Source organism: Squalius cephalus, assembly GCF_949319135.1.
Source record: "Squalius cephalus genome assembly, chromosome: 4".
NCBI classification, from domain to species: domain Eukaryota; kingdom Metazoa; phylum Chordata; class Actinopteri; order Cypriniformes; family Leuciscidae; genus Squalius; species Squalius cephalus.
The window spans coordinates 24,312,894-24,337,714 of record NC_137125.1 but is presented as its reverse complement, the minus strand read 5'-3'; the positions used below and the strand labels follow the sequence as shown (position 1 = coordinate 24,337,714).

The 24,821-nt window shown below is 37.4% G+C and overlaps 1 long non-coding RNA gene across 1 annotated transcript; it reads right to left on the bottom strand.

Annotated features, from left to right (window-relative positions):
* Nucleotides 1–2,375: 2,375 nt before the first annotated feature.
* On the bottom strand, nucleotides 2,376–15,021 carry LOC307157438. The gene is made up of 2 exons (XR_013820973.1): nucleotides 11,026–15,021; nucleotides 2,376–3,444 (listed from the first exon to the last, which is right to left on the bottom strand). It is a non-coding gene; the product is annotated as an uncharacterized lncRNA (long non-coding RNA).
* Between the last annotated feature and the right edge of the window lie 9,800 nt (nucleotides 15,022–24,821).

Sequence of the window (24,821 nt, the reverse complement as noted above, 5' to 3'; positions counted from 1 at the left end):
AGGAAATCTGAAGACTCACATGAGAATTCACACTGGAGAGAGGCCTTTCACATGTGATCAGTGTGGAAAGAGTTTCAAACGTAAAGAAACGCTTAATTTCCACATGAGGATTCACTCAAGAGAGAGCAGGTTTATATGTCAGTAGTGTGGAAAGTGTTTCACAGACAACAATTACCTTAAGAGAGTAATTACTCACATTGGAGAGAGGCCTTTCACCTGCCCTCAGTGTGAAAAGAGTTTCACATTTAAAGGAAACCTTAAGTGTCACATCACAGTGGAGAGCGGCCTTTCAAGTGGCTTTAGTGTGAGAAGAGTTCCACATTTCATTAGACCTGAAACGTCATTTAAAAATGTTCATGGAAGTAACTGCAGTGTTCAGAGTGTGGCAAAAGGTTTACAATATAGAGAAAAATCAAATATCCCCTGAACAGTCACTATGGAGGAAGACAATTTAATAGGAATCTGTGTGGGAAAAAAAAATGTTACCTTCACACTTACAAATACACCTGAACAGTCACACATGTGAGACCCTATTTGTGTAGAAAGGCTTTTAAATGGCATGACAATTTAAAATGGCACCAGAAAATAACAAAATATTATATAAGTAAACAGAGCTGCCACAATGCAAATGAGAAATTATGAATAAAAGAAAAAACTTATTTTGATTCATCTTAAGTGAGGGAATGCACGTCCTTAACAAAGCACTAAAGCAAACGCACACCATCCGAGGTGCAGGTCAAAGAAAACAAATCTTTATAAAGGAGATATGACATATGCCATATCTCCTTTATAACAAATGTACAGGCAAACAAATGTGTTCAGTTTGTTGTCCAGGATTTAAAATTACTCTTACTAGTACAGAAACTGATTATGAAAGTCTTAAAGGAGAACTCCGGTCAATTTTAACATTGAGCTCATTTTTTTTGTAAATTTGGAGTGCTGTCAGTACAGAGAACAACGACAAAAATCGGTGTTGCCTACACCTTGTTATCCTCTTTTTAAAATTTGCACCCTGTTGACTTAAATGGGGCAAGTTTTAAACCTGCTTTTAGCCTCTTAACATCCTTGATGTGTCATTACAAGTGCACAGCCATGTGAGTGATTCCTTCAGAGTGAACGCGGGTGAATCTGACTGCAGTAGATGTGAAAGATATGAATAAAAGTGATGTTAATTCAGCCAGCGCACATACCTGTATTTACATCCTGTTTTCAGTCGAAGTCCACAGTAGTCGATTGTCGAGTTCACGTGCATAGGTTTAGTTACCTATGATCATGCGCGTGAACTCGACAATCGACTACCGTGTTCACTGTGCAGGAATCACTCACATGGCTGGGCACTTGTAATGACACATCAAGGATGTTAACCTTCTGAGACCCTGCGACCTCATATGAGGACATTACATTTTTGCCTCTTGACACAATGATAGTCAAATTTGTAAATCTTAGACCTGTTGGCCACATTTAGGGACACTGCCCACACCATCTTGTGGTGATATCACAACATTACACCAATGTCAGTGAGAAGAAAATGGCTGGAATATCAGCAAAACACTTCTACACCAGTTCCCGAAAGAAAAATGACCCAGGTAAAAAATCTATTCAAATTATATGAATGAAACAAATGTATTTATGTACAATACTGTCTCTATCATCATATGGGGATTAAAATTTGACATATTTTAGTAATAGTAGCACTCTAGGATGTCAGTAAATGTGAAGCACTCGTTTGAGGACATTGGGACTATATAACGTGGTTAGCTAAACTTGGGAATATTTAGATGTATCGCAATAGCATTTAAAAAACAATAACATTTGTCTGTGTGTGTGTGTGTGTGTGTGTGTGTGTGTGTGTGAGCATGCATTATTGAGTTAACATGGAAAAACTGGTTTGCTTTAGTGCAGAAAACTGGTAAATCAAGAAGTTTAAAATGAAAGTGAGCCAATAAGTGGTCTTCTACTGCTCTCTGCTGGCCATTACTATTATAACACAATCAGATTTTGTCAGTGTTTATCACTTCATTTGTACTGACACTTCACATAATTGCTAGTACTATGGTAAATCATAGACCCACTGTCCTCACATGAGGACATCATATGGTAAATCATAGACCCACTGTCCTCACATGAGGACATAATTTTCTGCTTCCTGTACTTCCTGTACAAAAACAAATTTTAGTTATTATACTTATTAGGTCCTACACCAGGCAAACTCTCGGGTCTCAGGAGAGGCTAAAAGCAGGTTTAAAACTTCCCCCATTTAAGTCAACAGGGTGCAAATTTTAAAAAGAGGATAACACAGTGTAGGCAACACCGATATTTGTCATTGTTCTCTGTACTGACAGCACTCCAAATTCACAAAAAAATGTAAACAAATGTTTTTCTTCTTCTTAGATGAAGCTTAGCTTCCATGGGAATTAATGTAATATGCCTGTTCTGCTCCACTCACTCTGTGCCAGCAGATATTCGCCGTAAGGCCCTCCAGCATAGTGTTGGCCATGTGCTTAAGGTCATTGTTCTATCTGGCTGGGCAGCCATCCCAAGAAAAACCCTGATTGTTCCAAAGTTCTTAGATTTAATAACTATGGAAGCCACTCTGCTCTTGAGAACCTTCAATGCAGCATTTTTTTAACCTTTTCCAGATTCTAGAGAAATTTTAGAGAATCTAAAGCTGCATTTTAACATAAGCCTGCAACAAAAAAATAAGAACAATTAGGTTCTTAAAGGGGTCCTAATATGCCCTTTTACAAAGTCTTGATTTTGTTTTTTGAGGTGTACTAGAATATGCTTAATGCTTGATTGTTCAAAAAACATTATTTTTCACATAATTTACATTTTTACAGCACCTCTCTCCCCAGTCTGGCCTGAACACGGCGTTTAGTTCGGGTTTCGATGAAGCCCCTCCTTCTGAAATACGAAATGTGCTGTGATTTGTTTGCTGGCCTAGTGTGTTGTGATCGGCAGCGCTTACTGTGCGTTCACACGGCCAACCGACGTGAGCTTCCAAAGTTACCGGAAGTCATTCATTTTCAATGGAAGCTGGCTTCTCTCAGCTGCAAGGAGCGTCAAATTCCTCGGCGTCGTGTTTTGAGCGACCAGAGCGTCAATCAGAAAGTTGAAAGTAGCTCAACTTTATGGTAATGAGCTATGACACGGTTCAGCGGCAAGCAGCGGCAAAACGCCAGCAACCAATCGGAATATAGACGTCCTTCGCGCTGGCTGATTCCGGAGAAACATATGATGTAAACTTTCGTTCCTACCAAAACATTAGTTCCAAGAAAAAATAATTAATTGCACAGTTTAACCATCATAGAGTGAAAGTGTATCATTTGCATGTGTTTTTAAGTCCTGTAAGTTTAACAGGGCGCGCTAAACAGGGCATATTTAAGAACAAGAGAGAGAGAGAGAGCGAGCGTGAGCGAGCACTCACCTTCGCCATCTTCAAACCTTTTAGTCGGGGAGCCAAAGTCTCAAAAGCTCAATAAAATGGGTTGAACCTGACATGGTCTGTTATACTTTTTATTTGTGTTTTTTCTGTTAACTTTGACCCTAAGAACCAATAATTGGAGGGTCTGCTCTGCCGGAAATATCGCGAAAAAAAATTGTGGCCATTTTAGTGTATGCACCCTTTATTTTTTATCAGAAAAATGTGAAAAATGATTTTTTCCCTCAAATCCTCAGTGGGTTTGGTAGGCTGTCAATAAATGCACTCCAGATACAAAGATCACATTTGCTGACAACATCCACTGAAAAAATAACTCTTAAAACACATTTCTACATGATTTTGCATCAATTTAATGCAAAAAATTAGGCGTTTTCTCACTTTTTTCCAATATTTTCATCTTTACTTCATTGGCAATCAACTATTCCCCCAAGTTATGACATCAGTCAATATGCCATTCTTTTCACCAAACAGTATACTCATTCCACAGAAAAAATCATAAAAATCCAACCAAAATCAATGGATCTGTGATGATTTCACTAATAGTTGATCAGCAGGCTCAGAACCTCAATAGAATTGTAGGCTACTCTCAAAATTCCGAAAGACATGTAGTCCATGAGCCAGGGGGGTTGATCGGTATCATCGGGGGGGAAAATGCTATCATTGTTATTTGGCAAGGTATACACCCCTAATATTAGAAAAATCACTATAGCAGTGCAGGGGTGGTAGCGAAATCACTTTTTTCAGCTCATGAAGTTACTAACCCCCTAAGATAAATTACGTTTTTGAAATCTGGTGTATATCTGGTTTAGGCTCATGCTAGGGATATTGTCAATATTCTATAATATGGTGCTTGGTATCGCTGGAAAGGGGACCTTTTAGGCTTTCATTTAAGCCCAGTACTGAATCTGTCTGACAAACACAGAGGTCACATGACTTCTTTAAACCAGAAATAACACACATTTTTTCACAATTTCCGCCTAAACTGTATGCTTTATTTTATCCCTGTGGCATGAAAGAACACCACGGACACAAAACTCAACAACTTCAATACTCAAGGCACTCTGATGACTCAGAAAATGTATAATATACCCATACTATTTATTTGTGAGAGCCTTAAATTAGACTTGTGCAGCCAGCACAAGTCTTCAAAATAGAATAGAGCCAATAGAATGGACAAATAGAATACCCTAGTCCAGGGCCAAATGTTGTAATAAAAACACTTGTAATAGGTGTAACAAAATGTTTCTATCATGTATTTTGATATTCACCCACTTTCAGTTAGAATGTCAGAATGTAGCTCATGCACTGAATGTTGATGGATTTTGACAAGGTTTTGTCAGTTTTGTGAAAAGATTGTTGGAATCAATCGCTGTAAAAATCTGTTATTGTCTATCCATTCTAAAAGTGCATCTATCCATTATAAAAGTCCATCTATCCATCATAAAAGTGCATATGTCCATTATAAAAGTCCATCTCTCCGTCATAAAAGTCCATCTCTCCATCATAAAAGTCCATCTATCCATTCTAAAAGTCCATCTCTCCATTATAAAAGTGCATCTATCCATCATAAAAGTGCATTTATCCATTATAAAAGTGCATCTATCCATCATAAAAGTGCATCTATCCATTATAAAAGTGCATCTGTCCATTATAAAAGTGCATCTGTCCATTATAAAAGTCCATCTCTCCATCATAAAAGTCCATCTATCCATCATAAAAGTCCATCTCTCCGTTATAAAAGTGCATCTATCCATCATAAAAGTGCATTTATCCATTATAAAAGTGCATCTGTCCATTATAAAAGTCCATCTCTCCATCATAAAAGTCCATCTATCCATCATAAAAGTCCATCTCTCCATTATAAAAGTGCATCTATCCATCATAAAAGTGCATTTATCCATTATAAAAGTGCATATCTGTCCATTATAAAAGTCCATCTATCCATCATAAAAGTCCATCTCTCCATCATAAAAGTCCATCTATCCATTATAAAAGTGCATCTCTCATCATAAAAGGCCATCTATCCATTCTAAGTCCATCTCTCCATTATAAAAGTGCATCTATCCATCATAAAAGTGCATTTATCCATTATAAAAGTGCATCTATCCATTATAAAAGTCCATCTCTCCATTTTAAAAGTCCATCTATCCATTATAAAAGTCCATCTCTCCATCATAAAAGTCCATCTATCCATTATAAAAGTGCATCTACCCATCATAAAAGTGCATCTATCCATCATAAAAGTGCATCTGTCCATTATAAAAGTCCATCTCTCCATCATAAAAGTCCATCTCTCCATCATAAAAGTCCATCTATCCATCATAAAAGTCCATCTCTCCATTATAAAAGTGCATCTATCATCATAAAAGTGCATCTATCATCATAAAAGTGCATCTATCCATCATAAAAGTGCATCTATCCATCATAAAAGTGCATCTGTCCATTATAAAAGTCCATCTCTCCATTTTAAAAGTCCATCTATCCATTATAAAAGTCCATCTCTCCATCATAAAAGTCCATCTATCCATTATAAAAGTGCATCTACCCATCATAAAAGTGCATCTATCCATCATAAAAGTGCATCTCTCATCATAAAAGTCCATCTCTCCATCATAAAAGTCCATCTCTCCATCATAAAAGTCCATCTATCCATCATAAAAGTCCATCTCTCCATTATAAAAGTGCATCTATCATCATAAAAGTGCATCTATCATCATAAAAGTGCATCTATCCATCATAAAAGTGCATCTGTCCATTATAAAAGTCCATCTCTCCATCATAAAAGTCCATCTCTCCATTATAAAAGTCCATCTCTCCATCATAAAAGTGCATCTATCCATCATAAAAGTCCATCTCTCCATTATAAAAGTCCATCTATCCATTCTAAAAGTGCATCTATCCATTATAAAAGTCCATCTCTCCATCATAAAAGTCCATCTCTCCATTATAAAAGTCCATCTCTCCATCATAAAAGTGCATCTATCCATCATAAAAGTCCATCTCTCCATTATAAAAGTCCATCTATCCATTCTAAAAGTGCATCTATCCATCATAAAAGTCCATCTCTCCATTATAAAAGTGCATCTATCCATCATAAAAGTCCATCTCTCCATTATAAAAGTCCATCTATCCATTCTAAAAGTGCATCTATCCATCATAAAAGTGCATCTATCCATCATAAAAGTGCATCTGTCCATTCTAAAAGTGCATCTCTTCATCATAAAAGTGCATCTATCCATCATAAAAGTGCATCTCTTCATCATAAAAGTGCATCTCTTCATCATAAAAGTGTATATCTTCATCATAAAAGTGTATGTCTTCATGTTCATTTTATGAAGTATACTTAAGTAATTTTCAAGTATATTTTTAAGTATACTTTATGTAGTAAGTATACTAATATCAATGTGTACTTGTAGTAAAATTGTGTACTATTTCAATACTGCTTGGGACTAAATTGGCTCACTTTTCGTATTTTTAGTATTTGTAAGAGTAGTAAACTAAGCACACAACTAGGTTTCTCATTTGTAATGCATCTGTACTACAAGTGAACTTATAAGTATACTAGTAGTTTACTGTTTTAATACAAGTAGTACATTTTTTAGTTTATGAAAGTACACACTGATGTGTACTCTCAGTAAACTACTAGTTTCGTAGTTTATACTGCAAGTGTACTTGTAAGTTTTCTTTAAGTAAACATAACATTATACTTTGCACTTAACATGTAACATTATTATTTTTGCACTATTTTTCTACTTACTACATAAAGTATACTTAAAAATATACTTGAAAATTACTTAAGTATACTTCATAAAATGAACATGAAGACATGCACTTTTATGATGAAGAGATGCACTTTTATGATGAAGAGATGCACTTTTATAATGGACAGATGCACTTTTATAATGGACAGATGCACTTTTATGATGATAGATGCACTTTTATGATGGATAGATGCACTTTTAGAATGGATAGATGGACTTTTATAATGGAGAGATGCACTTTTATGATGGAGAGATGGACTTTTATAATGGACAGATGCACTTTTATGATGAAGAGATGCACTTTTATAATGGACAGATGCACTTTTATAATGAAGAGATGCACTTTTATAATGGACAGATGCACTTTTATGATGATAGATGCACTTTTATGATGGATAGATGCACTTTTAGAATGGATAGATGGACTTTTATAATGGAGAGATGCACTTTTATGATGGAGAGATGGACTTTTATAATGGACAGATGCACTTTTATGATGGATAGATGCACTTTTATGATGGAGAGATGGACCTTTATGATGGATAGATGGACTTTTATGATGGAGAGATGGACTTTTATGATGGAGAGATGGACTTTTATAATGGATAGATGGACTTTTATGATGGAGAGATGGACTTTTATAATGGATAGATGGACTTTTATAATGGATAGATGGACTTTTATAATGGATAAATGCACTTTTATGATGGATAGATGCACTTTTATAATGGATAGATGCACTTTTATGATGGAGAGATGGACTTTTATAATGGACAGATGCACTTTTATGATGGACAGATGCACTTTTATGATGGAGAGATGGACTTTTATGATGGATAGATGGACTTTTATGATGGAGAGATGGACTTTTATAATGGATAGATGGACTTTTATGATGGAGAGATGCACTTTTATGATGGAGAGATGGACTTTTATAATGGATAGATGGACTTTTATGATGGAGAGATGGACTTTTATGATGGAGAGATGGACTTTTATGATGGAGAGATGGACTTTTAGAATGGATAGATGGACTTTTATAATGGATAAATGCACTTTTATGATGGATAGATGCACTTTTATAATGGAGAGATGGACTTAGAATGGATAGATGGACTTTTATGATGGAGAGATGCACTTTTATAATGGAGAGATGGACTTTTATGATGGATAGATGGACTTTTATGATGGAGAGATGGACTTTTATAATGGATAGATGGACTTTTATGATGGATAGATGGACTTTTATGATGGAGAGATGGACTTTTATGATGGAGAGATGGACTTTTATAATGGATAAATGCACTTTTATGATGGATAGATGCACTTTTATAATGGAGAGATGGACTTTTAGAATGGATAGATGGACTTTTATAATGGATAAATGCACTTTTATGATGGATAGATGCACTTTTATAATGGAGAGATGGACTTAGAATGGATAGATGGACTTTTATGATGGAGAGATGCACTTTTATAATGGATAGATGGACTTTTATGATGGAGAGATGGACTTTTATGATGGAGAGATGGACTTTTATGATGGAGAGATGCACTTTTATAATGGATAAATGCACTTTTATGATGGATAGATGCACTTTTATAATGGAGAGATGGACTTTTAGAATGGATAGATGGACTTTTATGATGGAGAGATGGACTTTTATGATGGAGAGATGGACTTTTATGATGGAGAGATGGACTTTTATAATGGACAGATGCTCTTTTATAATGGATAGATGGACATTTATAATGGACAGATGCACTTTTATGATGGATATCTGCACTTTTATAATGGATAAATGCACTTTTATGATGGATAGATGCACTTTTATAATGGATAAATGCACTTTTATGATGGATAGATACACTTTTATAATGGAGAGATGGACTTTTATAATGGATAGATGGACTTTTATGATGGAGAGATGCACTTTTATAATGGATAGATCGACTTTTATAATGGATAAATGCACTTGTATGATGGATAGATGCACTTTTATAATGGAGAGATGGACTTTTAGAATGGATAGATGGACTTTTATGATGGAGAGATGCACTTTTATAATGGATAGATGGACTTTTATGATGGAGAGATGGACTTTTATGATGGAGAGATGCACTTTTATAATGGATAGATGGACTTTTATGATGGAGAGATGGACTTTTATGATGGAGAAATGGACTTTTATAATGGACAGATGCACTTTTATAATGGATAAATGCACTTTTATGATGGATAGATGCACTTTTATAATGGATAAATGCACTTTTATGATGGATAGATGCACTTTTATAATGGAGAGATGGACTTTTAGAATGGATAGATGGACTTATGATGGAGAGATGGACTTTTATGACGGAGAGATGGACTTTTATAATGGACATATGCACTTTTATGATGGATAGATGGACTTTTATAATGGATAGATGCACTTTTAGAATGGATAGACAATAACAGATTTTTACAGCGATTGATTCCAACAATCTTTTCACAAAACTGACAAAACCTTGTCAAAATCCATCAACATTCAGTGCATGAGCTACATTCTGACATTCTAACTGAAAGTGGGTGAATATAAAAATACATGATAGAAACATTTTGTTACACCAATTACAAGTGTTTTTATTACAACATTTGGCCCTGGACTAGGGTATTCTATTTGTCCATTCTATTGGCTCTATTCTATTTTGAAGACTTGTGCTGGCTGCACAAGTCTAATTTAAGGCTCTCACAAATAAATAGTATGGGTATATTATACATTTTCTGAGTCATCAGAGTGCCTTGAGTATTGAAGTTGTTGACTTTTGTGTCCGTGGTGTTCTTTCATGCCACAGGGATAAAATAAAGCATACGGTTTAGGCGGAAATTGTGAAAAAATGTGTGTTATTTCTGGTTTAAAGAAGTCATGTGACCTCTGTGTTTGTCAGACAGATTCAGTACTGGGCTTAAATGAAAGCCTAAAAGGTCCCCTTTCCAGCGATACCAAGCACCATATTATAGAATATTGACAATATCCCTAGCATGAGCCTAAACCAGATATACACCAGATTTCAAAAACAGAATTTATCTTAGGGGGTTAGAAACTTCATGAGCTGAAAAAAGTGATTTCGCTACCACCCCTGCACTGCTATAGTGATTTTTCTAATATTAGGGGTGTATACCTTGCCAAATAACAATGATAGCATTTTCCCCCCCGATGATACCGATCAACCCCCCTGGCTCATGGACTACATGTCTTTCGGAATTTTGAGAGTAGCCTACAATTCTATTGAGGTTCTGAGCCTGCTGATCAACTATTAGTGAAATCATCACAGATCCATTGATTTTGGTTGGATTTTTATGATTTTTTCTGTGGAATGAGTATACTGTTTGGTGAAAAGAATGGCATATTGACTGATGTCATAACTTGGGGGAATAGTTGATTGCCAATGAAGTAAAGATGAAAATATTGGAAAAAAGTGAGAAAACGCCAAATTTTTTGCATTAAATTGATGCAAAATCATGTAGAAATGTGTTTTAAGAGTTATTTTTTCAGTGGATGTTGTCAGCAAATGTGATCTTTGTATCTGGAGTGCATTTATTGACAGCCTACCAAACCCACTGAGGATTTGAGGGAAAAAATCATTTTTCACATTTTTCTGATAAAAAATAAAGGGTGCATACACTAAAATGGCCACAATTTTTTTTCGCGATATTTCCGGCAGAGCAGACCCTCCAATTATTGGTTCTTAGGGTCAAAGTTAACAGAAAAAACACAAATAAAAAGTATAACAGACCATGTCAGGTTCAACCCATTTTTGAGACTTTGGCTCCCCGACTATTTACAGTCTATGCTTCAAACAACACGAGTGCTGTCTTGCTCTCTCTCCCTCGCGCATATTAATCAAAATCAGTTGATACGATGGTGTCGAAAAAAACTCTCCAGTGATGAAATGTTTTCTGTGTTGACAAATCTTGTGCGATATCCTAAACTGCCGAATGCATTGCCTGTTTTTTTCTGTTTACATTTCATGGTGTGACACCTTTCTTCTCCCATGATCGAACATAGAATGCTGCTACGTCAGAGCGGCCAAAGTGTCAACAAGCTTCCCCGTACTTTTTGACAAGCGTCCTTGACAGGGCGCCCAGAGCTTCTTTACAGCTCAAGTCGGCGGCGGTGTGTACGTACAGTTAGCGCGTGTTCGGGAAATGTCACGTCCTTTACTATAACCGCAAGCTCCACTCAGATGTAAATATTAAGAATGACCTCAATTCAAGCCCGATTCAGACTTAAGAATGTTAACAAAAAAGAGGATCGTCCAGAATGGATTTCATGGACAGACTCTGCAAGCATATATTTCACAGGACATTTCAGAGTGGTATGTTTGTTTTTTTGTAATTTTCTTATACATTTTAGATACAATGTTATACACCATTTAATCACAATATTTGTCGGAAAACTATTGTAATACAAACAGTAATTAAAAACAGTAAGTAAAAAAAAAAAAAAGGTTCGACTTCCGGTTCCGGCGACTGAGTGAATGGCAGCATAGTTCATCGTCTCCTTCGACGATTTAATTAAAAATCTCCACTAAATCTTGAGAAAAATAAAAAACTTCTTTAAAGCAGTCTATAATAGTGGAACAACAATGGAAACAAGAGAGAAGAGTAGGAAAACTAACACAGAGGTCCTAGAAACCGAAGGTAGACAGCAAGAAGGCGCCGGCGTGACACATGCGTTAGCACAAAAGCAAGATTCTAATCGCCAGCAAACTTACCCGGATAACATGCAAATCAATCTGGAACGAATCTTGGAGGAGATTCAAAACTTTCGCAAAGAGAATAATCATCAGCTGGATGAATTTAAGATCGAATTAAACAAGACAAATCAAAGAATCGGTCACGCAGAAGATCGCATTGAAGAAATCGAAACGCGATTGCAAAATGTGGATTGCAAAATGCAAAAAATGATAAAAATGCAGTCGCATCTGGAAAGTAAACAAATTGACCAAGAAGGTAGATCAAGAAGAGATAATATAAGGATATACAACATGCCAGAGGACGCAGAGAGAAATCCCATGACTGACTACGTCGAACAACTCCTGTGAGACACTTTGGATTTTCCTCCAGAGACAGAACTGCATGTGGAAAGAGCACACCGGGCACTTGCACCCAAACCTGGAGTGAACGCGAGACCCAGGTCGATTGTAGTGAAATTCCTCAGGTACAAAATGAAAGAAGAAGTGATCCGGAAGGCATGGATGAAAAAGGATATCTTTGTGGGTCAACAAAGAATCTACTTCGATCATAATTATCCTCCTGCGGTTCTTCAGAAAAGGAAGGAATACACAGAGGTGAAAAAAGTGCTGAAAGAAAAGAAGATTCGATTCCAGACCCCTTATCCGGCAAGACTACGTGTGTTCTATGAGGATGGGACCCACATCTACCACACAGCTGAAGAAGCTTATCTGGATATGGAGAAAAGAGGGTTCAGTGTGGAGAAAACATCGCTGACTGAATCACTTATGGAACAACTCGAGAGCACGTCTTGGGAGACTGTTTCACAACGGAAGACGAGGTAAAAAGGCTCTGAGATCGACAGACATCAGGGAACATCTACAGGCATATAGAAGATAATGTGAGGCTGCATATGCACTCTACAATAAAAAAAAAATGAAGAAAAATGCTGGAGGTTAATCATGTTTGGACCTTAAATCTTTAGATAGACTTTGATTTAATTTCTCTCTTCGTATTATTGAATGACAGCACACTACGTCGGACACGTGAGTTATGTTCCCTTATATCTCATGTAAAGACGGTGAACTGGAGGGCCCTGATCACCACTGTGGAAGAGAAGGTTTCCCCTCCATGCTAGACGCCACTACCAACTTGTTACAGGGTCGTTTGTTCGAGACCCCTATCTTGGAAGCACATTATGTTTGTCAGGTTTTTAATATTTTCTTTACTTGTTCGTATATTGTTTTTCCAGGGACTGTGCTTTTATCATACTTTAGATTTCAACATTATATTGAATAGACATAACAAATAATGAAGTAAAAGTAATTTCTTTCAATGTGAATGGTTTGCTTAACCCAATTAAAAGGAAAAAAATATTAAGCAAAATGAAAAAAGAAAATGCTCATATTGTATATCTACAAGAGACACATTTGAGTAACATTGAGCATGAAAAATTGAAAAGAATGGGATTCACTCAGATCTATTACTCGTCATATCATACAGGACATAGTTATTATTTTGATATCCCATAAGGTTATTTTTGAAAAGAAATATGAGTATGCTGATAAAGAGGGTCGATTTATTTTTGTGCATGGAATGATGAATGGAACATATGTTACTTTATTTAACATTTATGCCCCACCTGGTAGTAATGTTACCTTTTTTCAAAAAGTTTTTCAGATTATGTCTTCTGAAACACAAGGTATATTGATTTGTGGAGGTGATTTAAATGTACATTTACAACCTGAGCTTGACTCTTCAAACAAAAAAACTACTTTTTCTAAACCCATCCATCAGAAAATTAACACATTGATGAATGATATTGGCATAATTGATGTATGGAGAGACCTATATCCGAATACTAAGGATTATACACATTTTTCTCCCCCACATAATGTCTACACCAGGATAGATTATTACCTCATGTTTAATAGAGATAGGACCAGGGTGACTAGCTGTGATATCGGAACGATAGATTTCAGTGATCTTGCCCCAAGCTACTTAACAGTAAAACTAGATAATAAATCTAAGGATACTTTGTGGAAATTTAACTTGAATCTTCTTAATGATCCCTCTTTTAAAATACAGTATATATTAAAAACGAGATTAATTCTTATTTAGAAACTAATGATAATGAAGAGGTTACACCCCCCATATTGTGGGATGCTGCAAAAGCAGTATTAAGAGGTAAAATTATAGCACTAGCCTCACTCAAAAAGAAAATTCGACAACAGGAGTTACAGCATCAATAAAAATTACAGCATCAATTAAATTTATTAGAAAAAGAACATAAGGACAAGCAAACCCCAAAATACTAGAACAAATAAAAATAAAAAAAGAAACAAAATTAATATGCTGTATACTCAAGAAATAGAGAAAGAAATTGTTTTTTAGGCAAAAATATTACGAAAATGGATCTAAATTTATGAAAATATTGGCATGGAAATTAACAACAAGCAGATCAAACAATATAAAAAACCAGGGATCCGATTACTAATACAATACAAACCAAACAAGAGAACATTCAAGATGTTTTTGAAAGGTTTTATAAAAAATTATATTCTAAAATACCCGAAGATAGACACCAGGAGAATGATTGTTTTTTAGATGCATTGGAGTTACCTACCCTTACTGATGAGCAAAATAAAACACTGATAGCAAAAATAACCGCTAATGAATTAAAAGGGGCTATTACTAAATTAAAATCTAATAAATCCCCAGGACCGGATGGATTTACTGGGGAGTGGTATAGAGCATTCCAAAAGGAACTAATACCTATCTTGGTCCGTACTTTTAATTGGGTTTTAAAGAATGCGATAGCTCCCCCATCTTGGAAGGATGCAGTTATATCTATTATTCCAAAAGAAGGCAAAGATAAGTTAGAATGTGGATCGTATAGACCTTTATCAATATTAAATGTTGATTACAGACTGTTCACATCAATTATGGCCAGAAGAATGGAAGAATTCCTGCCCAACCTAATAAATCAAGATCAATCAGGTTTTATCCGTCAGTGCCAAACACAGGATAATATTAGGCGTACATTGCAAGTTATGAATCATATCAGGAAAAATAAATTAAAATAAATTATTCTAAGTTTAGATCAGGGGTGTCAAACTCATTTTGGTCTGGGGGCCGCATACAGCTTAATCTGATCTCAAGGGGGCCAGACCAGTAAACTCATAGCAAAATTACATAGAACTAACAATAAGTCCACTTTTTTTCTTTGTATTAGTGCAAAGAAGTAAATTATAAAAATCTTTATATTAAATGAATTGTCCTTTTACAAAATATATTATGAACAACCTAATTAGTATGTGCAATTTCAACAACACTATTACTCAGTTTAACATTTATTTAAGTGCATTATGCATAAAAGCTGATCACAGTTATTGTACAATGTCACAAAACATTTAGTCACAGTTTTGTGGAACTTAAAAACACTGTCCTGCATGTTAACATAAATCAAACATCAAAAGAAATTATTTAAAATCCATTTTCAAATTCTGGGAAGCAATTCTGAACACATGAATTGACTCCACACACTTAAAATCTTAAGTGGCAGCTGTTTTAAAAAGAAAATCTTTGTAAAATTTGCAAATTTATACATAAGTTTATAAGTTTTTTTAAAACAGAGTTTTTTTTTTTTTTTAAAGTAAACATATTTACTTTATCAATTTGCCCCTGAAACTTGGCATCTTTTAGCCTGCACAAGTGCATCAATATCGGGCATCATGTCCTGAGTAGCAGCCAATTTTAGAATCTCATTTAAGTGCTTATGTGTGAGCTTTGAGCGCAGCTTCGTTTTATTAATGTTCATTACTGAGAAAACTTGCTCACAAAGGTAGGTGGTCCCAAACATGCACAACATTTTTGCAGCCAGTGCAGTTAATTTAGGATAGCCTGGCAGGAGATACTGATAAAAAGTGTCCAAGCCCACAGAGGCAAATTTGTCCTTCAATTCTACATCACACTGCAAATCAATTATTTCAAGTTGCATGTCAACGGGCACATCAGAAGCTCTGACTGTGAATGGTGAGCGAAAAATTGCGAATTCTGTCTCGAGTTCGCTAAAGACCTGAAATCGTTTCTCAAACTCCCTCAGCAACCCTGAAATCTTGTCTTTGTACTGTCTCACGTCAGGATTAACGCTTGCTGCGCACACATCTCTTAGACAGGGAAAATGAGCAGGGTCACCGCTTGCCATCTGCGTCTCCCATAATGTGAGCTTTAACTTGAATGAACGTATGCTGTCATAATACTGTGTAACAATTTTTTTGCGTCCTTGCAACATTTTGTTCAGATTATTCAAGTGCTCTGTAATATCAACCATAAATGCAAGGTCCTGCAGCCATAGTGGGCACTGTAATTCCTTAACAGGTTTACCTTTTCCCTCCATGAAATGTCCGATTTCCCCACGTAGATCAAAGAAGCGCTTCAGCACAGTACCTCTGCTTAACCATCTTACTTCAGTGTGGTATGGCAGACCATGGGTAATGTTACAGTCACTGAGAAGGCTGTCAAACTGACGATGATTGAGACCTCTGGCTCGGATGAAATTAACAGTTCGGACAACCACCTCCATGACGTGATCCATTTTTAACGACTTGCAGCATAATGCCTCCTGATGCAAAATGCAATGAAATGTCCAAAAATCACCCCCTCCATTTGCGGCTTGTACTTTCTCTCTGAACTTTGTCACAACACCTGCCTTTTTCCCGATCATTGACGGCGCACCATCTGTAGCCAGGCTTACGGCGCGGGACCAGTCCGCCCCGACTCTGTCCAGCGCTCCAACGACGGAGCGGAAAATGTCCTCCGCTGTTGTGGTGTCGGTCATTGGCACCAACTCAAGAAACTCCTCTGTGATTGTCAAAGTCTCGTCAACTCCACGAATGAATATGGCCAGTTGAGCGACATCCGTAATATCAGTACTCTCATCAATTGCAACAGAAAATGCCAGAAATGACTCCACTTTGCGTTTCAGTTGGCTGTCCAAATCTACCGATAGTTCCGAAATCCTGTCTGCCACGGTATTTCTCGTCAAGCTAATATTGGCAAAAGCTTGTCGCTTCTCAGGACACACAATTTCGGCAGCCTTCAGCATGCAATTTTTAACGAACTCCCCCTCACAGTACGGCTTTGATGCTAATGCGATTTCGCTAGCAATTAGATAGCTGGCTTTCACTGCAGCATCACTGACCTCTCGGCTCCGGGTGAAAACAGATTGCTGTTTCCTCAGACCCAGCAACATTTCATTTACCTTCTGTCTTCTCAGTTCTCCGTGCAAGCTGTTGTATTTTTCGCCATGGTGAGTTTCATAGTGGCGCCGAATATTATATTCCTTAAGCACCGAAACTTGCTGCGTGCACACCAGGCACACGGGTTTCCCATTCACCTCCGTGAACATATAGGAAGAGGTCCATTTTTCTTGAAAAATCCGACACTCTGTGTCCACTTTTCTCTTTTTTTTTGACAAAGACATTTCGCTGATGAGTGTGCCAGGGCCAATATAAAAGCGGGTAAACTGATAGAACAAAACGCCACTCAGACCCTGAAGCTCAGTGCTGCCATCTGCTGTTTGTTCCGCCAAAAATGAAAATAATTTTTTTCATATTGCAGATTTATCCCCCGGGCCGTACTGAACTCCCTGGCGGGCCGGTTCCGGCCCGCGGGCCGTATGTTTGACACCCCTGGTTTAGATGCTGAAAAAGCCTTCGATTCAGTTTGTTAGACCTATCTCTATAAGGTTTTACACAAATTTGGCTTTCACAAAGTTATAATTAGAAGTATACTGGCACTTTATGATACACCAACTGCAAAAATAAAGATTAATGGTTATTTATCAAAGTCATTTACATTGGAAAGAGGCACTAGGCAAGGATGCCCATGGTCCCCTCAGTTATTTGCACTCTATTTGGAACCCTTAGTACAAAGCATCAGACCGGATAAAACAATCCAAGGTATCAGTATAAAAGGAGTGGAACACAAAATAGCCTGCTGTGCAGATGATATACTGATTTATCTTGGAGACCCAACCAAGTCTTTACCTCAACTCATGAAACAACTTCAGAATTCTGTCTCTCTTTCTGGATATAAATTAAATATTGATAAAACAGAAATAATTTCATATAATTATAATCCTCCTGTAAATATTATTATTAAAAATACACATTTGTTAAAATGGCATACAAAATCATTTAAATATTTAGGCATCCATTTGACGAAAAACATCCACTAACTGTAAAAATCAGAGAAGATTTAGCCAGATGGAATCTAATTCCCTTTTTAGTTTTAGCTCGAGGATTGAAGCAATTAAAATGAATGTATTACCAAAATTTATTTACCTATTCCAATGTCTACCTGTAGAAATAACCGGAAAACAATTCATAGAATGGGATAAAATGCTTTCACGTTTAATTTGGCAAGGGAAAAAGCCCAGAGTACGCTTTAAAACATTGCAGCTCCCAAAGGATAAAGGAGGGTGGGCTCTTCCCTCACTAAAAGATTATTATACAGCAGCGCAAATTAGGACAGTGGTAAATTGGTGTGACCCACATTATAATGCTCCTTGGAAGGATATGGAAAGTTGTACTACAAAGAATATTCCTGTACAAACAATATTAGCAGATAATAAATTACGACAATATATAGATAAGCTAGAAGACCCATGGACAAAGCTTACTTTAAATGTCTGACCAACTGTGATAAAATAATTTAATTTGTTGAAATACACCGTTTTGAAATGGATTGCTTATGATTCAGACTTCATTCCAAATCAGTCTGATAACGGATTTAAATTGTGGACAAATAAGGGAATAACATCTTTTTGCACAATTATTGAGAAAGGTGAAATCTTAAGCTTTCAAGTATTAAAGGAAAAGGTTTTACTAGAAAATCAAGATTTTTACAGATACCTTCAGGTTCGAAGTTATTATGATAAAAAAAAAAAAGATAATTTGAATCCACTGATAGACTTGCTTAAGAAGGCATACACATCAGGTAGTAGATATAAGATAGTTTCTCAGATATACAAGAGTTTAATAAATATGAGAAAACACTCTACAAATTATATCAAAGAGAAATGGATGACAGAAAGTGGAATAATTTTTACTGAGGAAGAGTGGTCAACTATATGGAAATTTCAGTGGAAATCAACTAGGTCACTAAATTGGAAGGAGTACTGTTGGAAAAACATTATTAAATATTTTATAACACCAATACAAACGGCCAAATACAGTAATAACACTCCAAAATGTTGGCGAAACTGTGGATGTAATGAAGCAAACCATTACCATATATTTTAGGAATGTCTACATATTCAAGAATATTGGAAAGAAATACAGGATGCTCTTGAACATATTTTTAGAAGAGACATACCTCTAGAATGCAAATGACTGTATTTTGGTTGTGTATGGCCAGATATAATAGCAGCAGTTAATAAATACCTGATGGCCGTTCTTTTGGCAGCCAGTAAGAAGGCAATCACACGCAGATGGTTAAAACGAGAGACCGGCAATAGATGACTGGATAGATGTGACCATAGAGATTTATATGATGGAAAAGATCACTTTTTTTTGTTAATTTGAAGAAAGATGTTTTTAATGGAAGAAATGGGTTGAATATGTATCAGAAAGAAGGTCAGATTTTGCTGCTATACTTAAATAGATTAAGATTAATATATAATGTATATGTTAATAATATATGTTTGTATGTTTATGTAATAATAATTATCATAAGCCATTTGAGATTGTAACAAGTCATTTGAGGTTGTTAAGGATGGAATCTAGCTAGGACACATGTTCTCTCCCTGGATGTATATAGTTTTTTACACATTTCTTTTTTTTTTCTCTTCCTTTTTTTTTTTTTTTTTTGTAAAAGAGAAAAAAATGTTATACTTTGAAACAACAAATCTGGAGTACAATTTATATTTAAAACACATTTGGTAATTGTACATGTCTGTATTTGTAAAGACACTTTGTGATTGCATTGAGCACTATAGGTAAACTGAAATATACTATATGATTGTACTTAAATGAATGATCAAAATAAACATAAAAAAACCAAAAAAAAAACAAGGTTTATTTTCCTAGGGGGCGATGAACAGTCTTACAAAAGCAAGAGTTTACAAAAGCTACAGTAAACACTATATCAACACTAATGTTGGCTAGGAGGCGAGTGGAGCCAAACAGCTTTGCCCTTTGTTTACATCGCAGATCAGGAGATCAGGGCGGAGCAGACAGATCAGGGAGCCATTGCGGTGCAGGAGGGTAAGGGGGCCATGGCGGTGCTGGCAGCTCAGGAAGCCATGGCGGTGCTGGAAGGTCGGGGAGCCCTGGCAGTGCAGGAAGGTCAGGGAGCCCTGGGACGGCCACATTGGCTGTGTTCGCGGATGGGTAGCTCAGGGACCGGAGTCACCTCTGGACGAGAAACGGGACTGGACTCACCTCTGGATGAGGACTAGATTTTGGAGAGGACTGAGGGCTCTGGCGTGGCGGCGGCCATCTTGACAGAGGGCTCAGGCGTGGCAGTGGCCATCTTGGGACGAGACTCTGGATTGGCGGCCATCTCGGGACGAGACTCTGGAACGGCGGCCATCTTGGGACGAGCCTCTGGAACAGCGGCCATGATGGGATGAGACTCTGGAATGGACTTGGGGATGGGCTTGGCTTCAGACCGGGACCCGACTCTCACCAGGTCAATAGGATGGTTGAAAGTTGCCCCGATCTGGAACTGGGTCCTCAGGTACCCCTTTTCCACCAAAGCAGTGCTGATGCTGGTTCGGAGCCAGAGCCTAGTTTCAAATTGGTTCTTTATTTTTCGACACCCAAAGCACCAGCTCTGAACCAGGAAAAGTGGTTCTTAAGTAGCACCAAAACATTGCTGGGCTAGAAGTAAGAACCGCTTGCGTCAGGGGCTGGGGGCGGGGATACCGTGACCAACTCTAACCTGTGGAAAGGTAAACCGGTTCTTAGAAAGCTCGTCAGCTGAACCAACTCCGAACTGGCAATAGCTATGACTCTGAACTAGCACCCAGTTCTTGCTGGTGGAAAAGGGGTAAGGGTGGTCGTGGCTCCAAAAGGTTGTGGCTCACTTAACATTGTCCATTCATCCATATGGGTGGTCTGGTCTTCTGTCACGCAACTGAAGGTAACAGAGAGGTGAGTTATACAAAACGGGTTTTATTATAAACAGGGTAGAGACAACAGCAGGAACCAGGCGATGGTGACTGAAGATTATTGATGGTGAATTGGCTGGCTGTAGACTGTAGATGTTGGGTTTCTATGCAGATGGTGAAGAGCTGAGATGACTGGCGAACTGGAACTGGACGATAGATGAAGGACAGATGGAAGACAGGATACTGGCATGACGATCTAGGTGATTATTCACAGGTATGGATTCAGGTAGGTAGTCTGTACGTTGTAATAGCATAGACGAGACTAGACCCTGAGGTGAGGGGGATGCAGGTAGTTATAGTGTGGGTTGATGAGGCAGCGAGTCAGTAATCTTGATGACAAAAAGAAAACTATACTAATACTACTACTACTATTAATAATAACTAGAATGTACATTTCTTGAAGAAAATGTGAGTGGTGCTTGCAGTGGCAAAACTTGACACTTGGATGCTAGGTTGTTTCTATGCCGTTGCTAGGGTGTTCTGGGTGGTTGCTATGGTGTTGCTAGGCGGTTGGTAGTTGTCACAGATGGTTACGAGTTTTTTATAGAGTTCTTAGCATGTTCTTAACATGATTTTGCACCTGACTAATCACTATTAGCGTGTAGCTATTCACTGCTAGCATGTTTCGCATGATGAAAGTCATGTTTGCTAGCATGAGTCAAAAGAGCCAAACCCCATGTCTATACGATGTTCTGATGCAGAGATATAGGTCTTGCTAAACTGTTGCTAGGGTACTCTGTTTGGTTGCTAGGGTGTTTCTTGGCAGCTGCCAATGATGATACTCCAAAGGCTGCTGAATGATATGAATGATATAAAGCAACCGCAATTACTCTATAACATTCAGATTTGAAGATATCCCTCTTCGGGTTTGGGTTGATAGGGTGCTCAACAATGGTTGCTAGGGTGTGGCTTAGAGGTGTTGAAGGTGATTGGCTGTTTGCTCCCTGGAGTTGAACGAGCCCACCCTCATGTTTCTGTGACACTTTATCCAAATATATCCCTTTTGATCTTTTTGACTGGCAGTCTATGGGATCAGTTGCTAGGGTGCTCTAAATGGTTGATAGGGCGTGGCTTAATAGCTTCATGGTGATCCTAAGAAAGTGATTGGTTGTCTGAAGGTGCGCTCCATTCAACCGTAAGTGGACTGCGAAGTGGACTTCACAGGGTATTCCGCCATCTTAAGTGAGATTTCAATCCGAATGGAGCGAAATTGTACAGTTCGAAGGGCACTACAAACTGCATAGGGAATAAGGGAACATCGATACATCACTTCACAGGAAGTGGAGAGCGAAGATAACCCAACTGTCATGCACGTCACCAGTCAGAACGGTAATAACTAACGTTGGAGTAGTTTACGTATGTGTTTAAGTATTCACACATTTTGTCATTATAAGACAAATTACAGTATTTTTAATGGTTATTGGGGTGACTGTTACATTTATCAAATAATCGTTTCTATTGAAACTTGTTTACATAAAAATGTAGCTAACTCATTTCCATACTATGTTACATAACAGTGATTCAAGAGATAGTGCTAGAGGGCAATGTGTCTGTCCAGCAGGCATCTAGGAAGTAGGAGAACATGAAAAAAAGTACAAGGTAAGACATTATATTATCAGCTTGTGTGTCCACTATGTGGAGTACAATAGAATAGCCCTTTTAGGCCTCGTTTACACTGCCGGTCTTGATGCCCAATTCTGATTTGTTACCTTTATATGATTTTTTCGATCGTCCGTTTACACGTTCTTTCAATTGTGACCCATATCCGATTCATGTGTTTACGCTTGCCAATCTATCTGAAATATCGCGCATGGTTAAAGGGAGTTCTTGCACAGATGGACAAACATGAAATATGCTTGATGCAAGCTTTGTGATATAGCCTTTGCGAAGTTCGCCAAACATCACCATGATTTTGAGGCGGAGGACGACGAAAAGGGCCATCATCATTGCGCATATGCTTCAGTTATTGTGTGCGAGAGAGATCTCAGGACTGGTGGGAGCACATTGTGGCAGGCTTTAAGAGCAGCACGGTCCAAAATTTTAAGATGAGCAAGCCAACCTTTGATATGTTGTGTCAACGTTTGTCCACATTTCTTTGATATGTTGTGTCAACGTTTGTCCACGTTTCGTCGGGTCATCCGTCCCTTTGCAGATGCACGTCAGGGTTGCTCTCATCATTAAACTGCGGAGACGTAGCCTAATGCCTCAGAGAATCCGATCTGCCTATTTACATGGCAGTCGCATTGGCACATATCTGATTTATATCTGATTTATTTCCAGTGGCGGCTGGTGCTAAAAAAAATTGGGGGGGGGGGCACAACAAACTGAATTATTAATTTATGACTGAATGTTGGCTTATTGCTAATAACAATTTAACAGTGATAATAATGTAGCTATCATTAGCCTAAAGTTTAGCTAAAACTTCAGCCGGTATAGGGTTGGGAAATAGCCAATTGCCAAATAAATCTGAATTTTTGGGCTAAATGGCAATGTATATAATCTGAGTATTTAATTATTATTTTTCTATTTGAATAAAAAAACCCTGTATTTATTTATTTTTTTAAATATTTAATATCCTGATATTGTCCTACAAACAATATTCATATTGAAGGTTATAAAAACAAACATAGTGTAACCTTGCTGTCTATCTGCAGTCTATCCAAAAAAGGGGTCAACTCACATTACATTCTAACATTGCAACATTACAATCTAAAAACAAAATAATGCTTTTTAAAGAAGTAATTTACTAAACTTAAAAAAAAAAAAAGAAGCTAATATCATAAAAGTACACATGTAGGTTTGAAATTCTCTAGCACATTTATGTTCACCAACAACAACAAATATTCAACAACAAATGTTTTAGCTAAATATATTTATAATTTAGTGCAACTGTATATTTTAGTCAGAATAATTGCGCTCCGTCTGTTCGGCGCGCATGCACGCGGCGGCGCTCGTTCACGGAAGTATAGCTTGCAGAAAGCTCGCCCACTCATGACATCAAACTGGAAATATTGACTTTCTAACATTTATAGATGGAGAATATGTCCGTGAAATGTAAGTTATGCACTGAGAAAATTATTGGATGTCACTTCAGCTTATGGCTAAATACTATTAGAGGTAGGCTATATTTGTTTCCACCAATCGCTGCACAAGTGAAGTTTACGTATATGATGACGAAAGCACGTTAGTGCGAGCCCTCCCGGAACCCATAGAGAATGCATTGCAGTGCCTGCAGTTCGAAAAAAAAAATCTTTGAATGCAAGTCTATGGGAAGACTCTGGGCGATTCTCAGCCAGAGTGAAATCGCCCAAAAAGAGGCGGTACTCCACAGAACGTGACTTGGCGCTGATTGGACTATATCCAGAGGCAGAACAACAGTGAGTGACTGCTAGCGTAACTCTGTGGTTGAATGAGATAGTGATTGAAAAAGTCCCTTTCACACTTTGGTGGTGCGTCGCCCGATCGCCCTAATGAAGAAACCGCCGCTGTTTATTTCCACATATGAATGAGGCCTGAAACCGATCTGGAAATATCCAAATGCAGGCATTTTTTTCCTGTTTACACTGTCATAGAACACATCCTATCTGTGTCACATGTGAGCGAAAAATCGGAATTGGGTCACATTTCACTGACAGTGTAAACACGGCCTTAATCTGTGTTTTTTTCAATATGAAAAATAACTTTTATATTGATTCAATGGATTAATTGCATTTTGGAAGA